Source organism: Electrophorus electricus, chromosome 1 (assembly GCF_013358815.1).
Source record: "Electrophorus electricus isolate fEleEle1 chromosome 1, fEleEle1.pri, whole genome shotgun sequence".
Lineage (NCBI taxonomy): Eukaryota > Metazoa > Chordata > Actinopteri > Gymnotiformes > Gymnotidae > Electrophorus > Electrophorus electricus.
The window spans coordinates 35,724,482-35,735,044 of NC_049535.1; the positions used below are offsets into that span (position 1 = coordinate 35,724,482).

The 10,563-nt window shown below is 45.1% G+C and overlaps 1 pseudogene; it reads left to right on the forward strand.

The window, feature by feature from the left end:
- Nucleotides 1–2,418: 2,418 nt before the first annotated feature.
- Nucleotides 2,419–4,899, forward strand: LOC118242317 (annotated as a pseudogene).
- Nucleotides 4,900–10,563: the final 5,664 nt, after the last annotated feature.

The following is a 10,563-nucleotide window of genomic DNA, read 5'->3' on the forward strand; positions in this document are numbered from 1 at the left end:
GCACCAGTTTTCCAGTGTTTAATCTCCTCCAGGTAGGCCCTCTCGTCGTTGTCCGAGATCAGACCCACGACAACGGTGTCGTCAGCAAACTTGACAATGATGGTGGAGCTGGAAGTGGCTGTGCAGTCGTAGGTGTACAGTGAGTAGAGCAGGGGGCTTAGGACACAACCCTGAGGAGCTCCAGTGCTGAGGGTGAGGGTGGATGAGGCGCAGTTGCCCACTTCGCACTGATTGTGGTCTGTCTGTTGGGAAATTGGAGATCCAGTCGCACAGGGATGTATGCAGTCCTAGATCCCCCAACTTAGTAGTGAGTAGGGAGGGGATGATAGTGTTAAATGCTGAACTGTAGTCGACAAATAGCATTTTAACATAATTTCCCCTCCCTTCGTCCAGGTGAGTCAGTGTAGTGCGGAGCAGATGTGCAATTGCATCGTCAGTGGAGCGGTTGTGGCGGTATGCAAACTGCAGTGGGTCCATGGAGGCTGGCAGTGAAGATGTGATGAAGTCTCTGACTAGCTTTTCAAAGCACTTCATCACGACTGATGTCGAGGGCGACAAGGGCGGTAGTCATTGAGGTCGGAGGGTCGAGGTTTCTTCGGGACGGGGACGATGGTGGACCGCTTGAAGCTGGACGGGACGATACCGAGCGTCAGGGAGAGATTGAAGATGTCTGCGAATACGGGGCTAGCTGATCTGCGCAGGCTTGAGGACCCTCCCGCAGATACCGTCTGGTCCCATCGCCTTCCTGGTATTCCCCCCCTTTTTAAACATATTCCTGTAGAACTAAGCAAAGCATTTTCTGTGTGCCCTAATGTGTCATGCAAAACATTTCTGTAAAGATGTCAGAAGAATAAAGATGCAAATTGGTATATAGGAAGATACTACAGCCTTTCCTTGGCATATGAATGGGCTCATATCAAGCCACCATTTATGACTGAACCAGACACTTACCTGCAAGCACAACACTTTGTGTATTTTGCAGAGTTGTCCTGACTTTACATTTGCACTCATTACAACACAGACAATAAATGAGTCTCAGTCATTGTTTTTCTGATAGGGACTTTATATGTGGGATCAAGGGTCCTCTAATCCCTGGAAATCCACCTCTTCCTCTGTGGACAGAGGCTGGAGGTCTTTGACAATCATCTCTTTCGTCTTTGACGAATTCACATATGTAATTATGGCATATTACTGAGTCAAAATAAGCTAAGGGATAGTTTTCGCTTCTTTAAAATCAAAAGCAAAATTGCTTTTCATTCTTCCTCTTTCATGCCACCAAAACACTAACAGGCTAGCCTGGTGGCTAGCTAGCTAGCTGGTAAACAAATCAGAACTCAACACGTGTGCGCAACAAGGAAAAGCTTCCCCTTCTCCGGACCAACTCATAACAGTTCCGTATGTCAGGTATTCAAGCGCACGTAGCCTAGCAAAAGTAGGAACCCCTTGGAATGATCTGAAAATCTCAGGTAGGTCTGTACTGAATAATAAATATTTATCAATAAGAATTTATAGTACAGTCCAGTGATTTCCAGCTTCAACGTAGGGAGTGGCGGGCCATGGCGAAGGGCGGGCTGAAGACCAACCCTTCGCGTTGCCATGGCCACGTGTCTTGTTTTGGTTTTGTCTCCTACTTGCCATGTGAATGTGTTTCCCTCTCTAATGAACCAGAGTATTCGATCACTGCATCCACATGTTCCCTCTCGCAGTTTTATTAATCCTCTGATTTTATGAACTTCCCGGCCACACCGCTCCTCCCTTCACTTCCTGACATTTCTCGTTGTTTCTCCAACGCTCGTGCGAATCAGACCAATTAGAATAAAGCAAGCTGATGCGGCCACGCCCACCACTGACGCAAGACCACAGCGGGGGAAAGTTCTGGACGGACCACGTTTTTTTCTGTTGCTTTTACTCGAATGTCCTACTGAAACTAATCTAAGTAAAAACACGTTTAATGAATACCTTTTGTATACAGATTTATTGAACAATATAACATATACAGCAGTCCTTAAATGTGGGGAAATAGGAAACGTTACGTTGGACCGGAATGACTGAAGTAATTTTATGATAAAGTAAAACATTTATTTATAGTCATTTACATAGCCTATGTGGTTCCGCTTTCCCATTTATGTCCCATTTTCCAACTTGTTTGGTTATTTGTTGGTATTGTCCCTTTCAGACCATCCTGGATCTTTGTTTCATTTCTACGGACTAATTCGGTCTCAGAGACATCAGTAGTCTACAGTTGGACTGGCGGCGTCGCTGGCTGACTCGCGGTTGGTGAGCTCGCGCAATGGAGAAATCCTCTAGAACTGTCGCGAGGTGAACGGGGGCGTTACCTGCTGAATATAAAGCGCGAGCGGCAGCTCGTGGAAGGACACAGCGTTCACGGACTGGTAACTAACGCACGAGCGAGGAGGATGTAAACCAGCGGCTTTAACAGGGCACCAACTTTAGATCATTCCGAATCCTGATAAATGTAAGTGCGTCTTAACTTTCTTTCTTTCTATGGTCTCTGCCAATAGTCTACTGATATTAATTAACTAGCGAATGAAAATAAATCCTCAACTATAAGATTATTCTGCAAAGCTACGCTTCGTGTATCAACCTTATTATTACCAAGATAAAAGAAGCATGTGTGCAGTTCTGCTTCGATTTTGGATTTGAAGGGTTTGGATCATATTGCAGGCTGTATTAAAGCACAGCGCCTATGTTATCTACAATTAGACACTTAAATCTTTATGGTATTATTATTATTATTATATTATTATTATTATTATTATTGCTGTTACTTTAGTTACTTTTGTTGTGTTGTAATTACTGTTTTAACTGCATGTGTCTTAATTTAGAGCATAATTTTCATATGTGTAACTTTAGATACGCGACTACAAGCAACATGTCATCTGCTAAAGGAGTTGCTATTGGGATGACCTGGGCACCACTTACTCATGTGTGGGGGTGTTTCAGCATGGAAAAGTGGAGATCATTGCTAATGACCAGGGCAACAGGACCACACCCAGCTACGTGGCCTTCACAGACACAGAGAGGCTTATTGGGGATGCTGCGAAGAATCAAGTGGCCATAAACCCCAACAACACAGTGTTTGATTCCAAGAGGCTGATTGGCCGGAAGTTCGACGATCCGGTCGTGCAGTCTGACATGAAGTACTGGCCCTTCCAAGTCATCAGTGATGGAAGCAGGCCAAAGATTCAAGTTGAGTACAAAGGAGAGAGAAGTCCTTTTACCCTGAAGAGATCATCCTCCATGGTCCTGGTGAAAATGAAGGAAACTGCAGAGGGCCTACCTGGGTTCAGAAGGTACCCAACGCTGTTTATTACTGTACCTGCCTACTTCAAGACTCTCAGAGGCAAGCAACCAAAGATGCTGGTTGTGATTGCTGGGCTGAACGTCCTAAGGATAATCAATGAGCCCACAGCTGCAGCGATCGCCTACGGCCTGGACCAAAGGCAAGCAGGGAGAGCGCAATGTGCTGATCTTTGACTTAGGAGGGGGTACGTTCGATGTGTCCATCTGACAATTGAAGATGGCATCTTTGAGGTGAAAGCAACAGCAGGAGACACACACCTGGGTGGGGAGGACTTTGACAACCGCCTGGTCAACCATTTTGTGGAGGAGTTTAAGAGGAAGTGCAAGAAGGACATCAGCCAGAACAAGCGTGCACTGAGGAGATTGCGCACAGCCTGTGAGAGGGCCAAGAGAACCCTGTCCTCCAGCTCTCAGGCAAGCATCGAGATCGACTCCCTGTATGAGGGCATTGACTTCTACACTTCTGTTACCAGAGCACGTTTTGAGGAGCTGTGCTCTGACCTGTTCAGGGAACACTGAATCCTGTGGAGAAAGCCCTTAGAGATGCCAAAATGGACAAATCCAGATCCATGACATTGTCTTGGTTGGAGGTTCTACGAGAATCCCAAAATCCAGAAACTTTTGCAGGATTTCTTCAACGGCAAAGAGTTGAACAAAGCATCAATCCAGATGAGGCAGTGGCTTGCGGTGCTGCAGTTCAGGCTGCCATCTTAATGGGCGACACATCTGGAAATGTCCAGGACCCTGCTGCTGCTGGATGTGGCCCCGCTGTCTCTGGGCATTGAGGACCGCAGGTGGAGTCATGGACCGCTCTCATCAAACGCAACACCACCATCCCCACCAAGCAGACCCAGATCTTCAGCACATATGCAGACAACCAGCCCGGTGTTCTGATCCAGGGTTACGAAGGTGAAAGAGCCATGACAAAAGACAACAACCTGCTGGGGAAGTTTGAGCTGACGGGCCTCCCACCTGCACCTCGAGGAGTCCCCTCAGATTGAGGTGACCTTTGACATTGACGCCAATGGCATTTTGAATGTGTCGGCAGTGGACAAAGCACTGGCAAAGTGAACAAGATCACCATCACCAACGATAAGGGCAGGCTGAGCAAGGAGGAGATTGAGAGGATGGTGCAGGAAGCAGACAAGTATAAGGCAGAGGATGACCTGCAGAGAGAGAAGATTGCTGCTAAGAACACTCTGGAGTCCTATGCCTTTACATGAAGAACAGTGTGGAAGATGAGAACTTGAAGAACAACATCAGTGAGGATGACAAGAAGAAAGTCACTGAGAGGTGCAACCAAGCCATCATGTGGCTGGAGAACAACCAGCTGGCTGAAAAGGAGGAGTACGTACATCAGTTGAAGGAGCTGGAGAAGGTGTGCAACCCCATCATCGCCAAACTGTACCGGGGAGGGATGCCAGCTGGAAGCTGTGGAGCTCAGGCCCGTGCCCGCTCAGGGGCCGGCACCCAGGGGCCCACTATTGAAGAGGTCGATTAGGGACGTGAACTTCTTGTATGGACTCAAAGTGCTCTTTTTGAATTAGTTTCTCCTGAAGAAAATGTTGTTGCCTGTATTGTCAGTTTGTGCTTCACAGCATGTGGAGAACTAGCTGATGTGGACAATAGCATCTTTTGTCATTGCTAGTCCATTAATAACGTTTAGAACCTTGTAACACCATCAATATGTGAGATTTATCATTACAATGTTTTACCAGTGAAACTTTTTTACAAAAAGGTAAATATTACGGTGTTGTAAATATTCATCTAAATATATTTTTATATTTATTGTTAATAAAAGGTTCTGACAAAATGGCTTACATTTGTGGTCTTGACAGTCCATAATGTAATTTTTCTTATGAAAATAAATATTATAAGAAGAAAAACTAATGAAACAGAAGAAACCATTTTCAAGATTTTGAGCTCCTGAGATGTAATAAAATTAATGAAACTGAATTAAAAGAATGTACATCAGCGTCAGATATCTGGGGGCGATGGCATAAAAAAATAAGTAAATGGCAAATATAAAACATTAAAAGAGGGACTGTTACTGTGTCCAGCAGGGGTCAGTGTCACCTACTAGTTCTGCCTACTCTGTCCAGCTCATGACTGGCTTGGACATTTACTCAGAATTTGACTAAGATGTGTTTGATCAGGGGAAAATTAACACAAAACTGTTCAGGGCATAAACCTAATATGATTTGTGGGGTTGAATTTGTCACAGATAAATAGTCAAAGGAATATGAAATTAGCTTTGTAATGGAACATGTAGCAGCTATTAGGATTATATACAGCCAGAGTGTGATGGAGCTTTTCAACAGTACTGGGAGGAACACACAGGGACAGAAAATGTTAGGTATCCTCCTGGTTTTGATATTTGTCTGTAGCATATTATTATAGATAGAGAGATTGATTCAAATTTGACAACTTGCAGAATTAAATACGCAAGACATCTGTCCTATTATATAATATTCATTAGTTTGCATAGAATGTTAGTGTTACATTTTAGGTCTGCTACTGGCATGGTTTGCGTGAAGAAAACATTGTGGCTGAGAAGAGTAGAAGTAGAAACCAGAACTGTGGCCTGGTGTTCGAGGACTGAAAGCTAATGTGAACTGAAGTTGCACCAAGTGGACCGTGTGGATGATGATCATGACTGATTCATGTAAAAAGAACTGTGTTTCCAGTGATCAGCAGGGTCAAGATGCAGCTTCTTAAAGAAAGGCTTAACAAAGGCAAACTTAAAAACATGGTCCAGGCTTAGAGGACCAATTACTTATGCTAAGGGCCTAATTACTGTAATTCCAGAAAGTAACGGAGATGCTATTAAGTCAATTACACATGTTATTGGTGTAAAGGACAGAACCACAGTAAGGAGCTTGTTATAGCCAATTAAACTCCTTTGAATCTTGTGGCATCTGAGCCTTTCTGGCTCTTTATTATCAGAAGGTTTAGGGGCAACATCATATACTGCTGGTAGCCTGCTGCTGAATTCTGAGAAACTCTCGAGCAGGGTGGCCAAGCTCCTGGAGATCAGTCACCTCCAGGATGACCAAGCTCCTGGAGATCTGTCACTTACAAACCCTTTTCCAGTTCTTCCACATCTCAATATGTTACTCAATGCCTTCAATAGCACAGAAGTGGACACCACAGATCCAGTAACAGTTTGTGCATACAGTCTCAATTTCCCATCTCTATACAGTCTGAACTCTGTGGAGATGCAGGTTGGGTTGGGTGTGGTGCATCTGAACTGAATGGTCTCTCCAGGTGAGACAGCAGAGTGGGATGAGACTTGGAAGAATGTAGGGACTCCTCAAGTCACCTGTTAAACAAGTTAAGTTGTTTTGTAAATGGTTTTATTTACAAAATTTTACTGCTACAAAAACATCCACTTACCTGAGCATATAACTCCAGCATCTTCATCATGTCCACAGTCCTCCTTCCCAAATCCTCCATGTGAACACTGACTCATATATTTCCCAGTTCCCTGAACACTGAACATCATCCAGTTATGTTGGGTTCTTGTCCCTGACCAAAGTGGGCACTGGCAGGGGCCCGGGAGCTCAGCCACATCCCAGCTGTCTGCACACCATCTCTGCATCCTTCATGTCCCAGTGATCATCACACACGGTCCCCACCTGGCCATTACGGTAGATCTCCACTCTACCACAGCAGCACTACTGCCTCCGATGAGTCATATGTCAAGGCCACTATCAGAAAAGAAAAATAATTCACAGGTTTACTCACTATAAGCTTCTAATATAGTCACATATTCAAGTTTATTCAAGTTTGGTTTATTCGTCACATACATAGTCATACACAGTATAACTCGCAGTGAAATGGTGGAGAGTGCTCTGTCCAAACTGAGGAAAAGAAAACAGGGGTGCATAGAGAAATATAGATATTCTCTATATGTGAAATATATATATGCAAGATAAATATATATATATTCTATGTATGTACAAAATATATTAACAATGTATGTACAATATATGTATATTATGATTACATACACAATATACAATGTATATGGTTGTGTATATATGTACACAATCTACAGAATGTACAGATCCATTTCGTATAATAACATATCTACAGTTGTTGTGTAACAAGGTAATTGAATATAAATATATATATACAGATATACAGTTATGTTACATGGTGGTGGTGGTCCCCACAGTTTATCAGTTTCCCTGATTCAGGGCCCGAATGGCCTGTGGGAAGAAGCTCCTCTTCAGCCTCTCTGTCTTGGTCTTCAGGGAGCGAAAGCACCTCCCTGACCTCAACAGAGAGAAGAGTCTATTGTTGGGATGGGTGGGGTCCTTCACAATTCTCCTGGCCTTGGTCTGGCACCGCTTGTAGTAGATGGTCTGCAGGTCAGGAAGTTCCGTGTGAGTGATGCGCTCTGCTGAACGCACTACCCTTTGGAGTGCTTGTCTGTCCTGCTTGGTGCTATTCCCAAACCAGACTGTGATGTTCCCCGTGAGGATGCTCTCGATAGTGCAGGTGTAGAAGTTCCTCAGTACTTTGGAGGGCAGTCTGAAGTCTCTTAGGCGTCTGAGGTGGTAAAGACGCTGACGAGCCTTCTTTGCCAGGGAGTTGGTATGGCGGGACCAGGACAGGTCCTGCGGGATGTGAACACCAAGGTACCTGAAACTATCTACTCTCTCCACCATGGTTCCACCGATCCTCACAGGTTGGTAGTGCCGCTCCTGCTTCTTGCTGCAATCCACGATCAGCTCCTTTGTCTTACTGACGTTTAGGAGGAGATTATTTTCCTGGCACCAGTTTTCCAGGTGTTTAATCTCCTCCAGGTAGGCCCTCTCGTCGTTGTCCGAGATCAGACCCACGACAACGGTGTCGTCAGCAAACTTGACAATGATGGTGGAGCTGGAAGTGGCTGTGCAGTCGTAGGTGTACAGTGAGTAGAGCAGGGGGCTTAGGACACAACCCTGAGGAGCTCCAGTGCTGAGGGTGAGGGTGGATGAGGCGCAGTTGCCCACCTCGTACTGATTGTGGTCTGTCTGTTGGGAAATTGGAGATCCAGTCGCACAGGGATGTATGCAGTCCTAGATCCCCCAACTTAGTAGTGAGTAGGGAGGGGATGATAGTGTTAAATGCTGAACTGTAGTCGACAAATAGCATTTTAACATAATTTCCCCTCCCTTCGTCCAGGTGAGTCAGTGTAGTGCGGAGCAGATGTGCAATTGCATCGTCAGTGGAGCGGTTGTGGCGGTATGCAAACTGCAGTGGGTCCATGGAGGCTGGCAGTGAAGATGTGATGAAGTCTCTGACTAGCTTTTCAAAGCACTTCATCACGACTGATGTGAGGGCGACAGGGCGGTAGTCATTGAGGTCGGAGGGTCGAGGTTTCTTCGGGACGGGGACGATGGTGGACCGCTTGAAGCTGGACGGGACGATACCGAGCGTCAGGGAGAGATTGAAGATGTCGGCGAATACCGGGGCTAGCTGATCTGCGCAGGCTTTGAGGACCCTCCCGCAGATACCGTCTGGTCCCATCGCCCTTCCTGGTATTCCCCCTTTTAAACATATTCCTGTAGAACTAAGCAAGCATTTTCTGTGTGCCCTAATGTGTCATGCAAAACATTTCTGTAAAAGATGTCAGAAGAATAAAGATGCAAATTGGTATATAGGAAGATACTACAGCCTTTCCTTGGCATATGAATGGGCTCATATCAAGCCACCATTTATGACTGAACCAGACACTTACCTGCAAGCACAACACTTTGTGTATTTTGCAGAGTTGTCCTGACTTTACATTTGCACTCATTACACACAGACAATAAATGAGTCTCAGTCATTGTTTTTCTGATAGGGACTTTATATGTGGGATCAAGGGTCCTCTCTAATCCCTGGAAATCCACCTCTTCCTCTGTGGACAGAGGCTGGAGGTCTTTGACAATCATCTGTTTCGTCTTTGACGAATTCACATATGTAATTATGGCATATTACTGAGTCAAAATAAGCTAAGGGATAGTTTCGCTTCTTTAAAATCAAAAAACAAAATTGCTTTTCATTCTTCCTCTTTCATGCCACCAAAACACTAACAGGCTAGCCTGGTGGCTAGCTAGCTAGCTGGTAAACAAATCAGAACTCAACACGTGTGCGCAACAAGGAAAAGCTTCCCCCTTCTCCGGACCAACTCATAACAGTTCCGTATGTCAGGTATTCAAACGCACGTAGCCTAGCAAAAGTAGGAACCCCTTGGAATGATCTGAAAATCTCAGGTAGTGTCTGTACTGAATAATAAATATTTATCAATAAGAATTTATACAGTCCAGTGATTTCCAGCTTCAACGTAGGGAGTGGCGGGCCATGGCGAAGGGCGGGCTGAAGACCAACCCTTCGCGTTGCCATGGCCACGTGTCTTTGTTTTGGTTTTGTCTCCTACTTGCCATGTTGAATGTGTTTCCCTCTCTAATGACCCAGAGTATTCGATCACTGCATCCACATGTTCCCTCTCGCAGTTTTATTAATCCTCTGATTTTATGAACTTCCCGGCCACACCGCTCTCCCTTCACTTCCTGACATTTCTCGTTGTTTCTCCAACGCTCGTGCGAATCAGACCAATTAGAATAAAGCAAGCTGATGCGGCCACGCCCACCACTGACGCAAGACCACAGCGGGGGAAAGTTCTGGACGGACCACGTTTTTTCTGTTGCTTTTACTCGAATGTCCTACTGAAACTAATCTAAGTAAAAACACGTTTAATGAATACCTTTTGTATACAGATTTTATTGAACAATATAACATATACAGCAGTCCTTAAATGTGGGGAAATAGGAAACGTTACGTTGGACCGGAATGACTGAAGTAATTTTATGATAAAGTAAAACATTTATTTATAGTCATTTACATAGCCTATGTGGTTCCGCTTTCCCATTTATGTCCCATTTTCCAACTTGTTTGGTTATTTGTTGGTATTGTCCCCTTTCAGGACCATCCTGGATCTTTGTTTCATTTCTACGGACTAATTCGGTCTCAGAGACATCAGTAGTCTACAGTTGGACTGGCGGCGTCGCTGGCTGACTCGCGGTTGGTGAGCTCGCGCAATGGAGAATCCTCTAGAACTGTCGCGAGGTGAACGGGGGCGTTACCTGCTTGAATATAAAGCGCGAGCGGCAGCTCGTGGAAGACACAGCGTTCACGGACTGGTAACTAACGCACGAGCGAGGAGGAGTAAAACCAGCGGCTTTAACAGGGCACCAACTTTAGATC